Source organism: Eubalaena glacialis, chromosome 3 (genome assembly GCF_028564815.1).
Source record: "Eubalaena glacialis isolate mEubGla1 chromosome 3, mEubGla1.1.hap2.+ XY, whole genome shotgun sequence".
NCBI lineage: Eukaryota > Metazoa > Chordata > Mammalia > Artiodactyla > Balaenidae > Eubalaena > Eubalaena glacialis.
The window spans coordinates 178,076,645-178,077,695 of record NC_083718.1 but is presented as its reverse complement, the minus strand read 5'-3'; positions in this window follow the sequence as shown (position 1 = coordinate 178,077,695).

Sequence of the window (1,051 nt, the reverse complement as noted above, 5' to 3'; positions counted from 1 at the left end):
GGTGCCGCCGCGGGCGCCCGGCCCCGGGCAGCGGCTGCGGCCGCTGGGGGCCTCCCGTCGGGGCGGCAGGTGGGCGCCCCGCGGGCGGGCTGGGGCGCGGCGCCGGGCGCGGGCCGGGGCGCGCGCACGCGGCGGGGCTCTGCCTCCGTGCCTGCCGGCAGCCCTGCCCGCTGCTGCGCCCGCTGCCCGGCGCGGACCAGACTGTCAGCGCCGCCCCAGAGCCGGGATGCGGCGACGGCGGCGGAGGGAGGCGGGCGGCCGGGGGGGCGGGCCGGGGGCGGGCCGAGGATGGGGTTACCTGGGCGGGCCCAGCGGCCCGGGACACCCCCCGGGGGCGGGCCGGAGCGGCGGCGGCCGCGGCCGCCGTGGCCCGCAGGACTGGCTTCTCCGGGGGCCTCCCCGGCCGGGCGCCCGAGAGGACTTGGGGCCGGAGCCCGCTCCAGGCACGCCTGGCTGCGCGTCGCCTAGCTCGGCCGGGCTAGAGGCGCGGCGACCCAGCTGCCCGGTCCCCGCCCGAGCCTGGGGGACAGGCGGGCACAGCTCCCCCAGCCCGCCGCTGCGGGCACTGCAGCGCCGCCCTCTCCGCCCCGCCTCGCCCCCCGCCGGCGCCTCGGAACCCGACCCCGGCCCGACCGTGGAGGACTGGCCCGAGCGCGGCTGCCGCTCGCGCGCACCCAGCCGCTTGCGCTCCGGGCGCCAGGAGCTGCGCACCCGGGCTGCGCACCAGGGAGTTCGGTGCCGCCCGGCCGCCCCCCGCCAGGCCCCTCCCTGCCTCCCGGCCGGCGCGTCCTCTGGCCCAGCCCCTCCCTGGCGCTCACCTCCCTCCAGCCTTCCGGGAGCTGGACGGGGCCTCCCCACCTTCGGGCAGCTTGGGACAGTGGCCGGAGACTGCCGGAATCCGAAACCTCGCTTCTGGCTGGCCACAAGATCTGGGCGCGCCCTAAGCAGCAGGGTCTTGACCGAGCCCCTTACCTCTCCAGTCCTCCGTTTTCTCCTCCAAGAAATGGACATAAGACCTGGGGGTTGTGAGGATGGAAGGAGATTAGGGAAG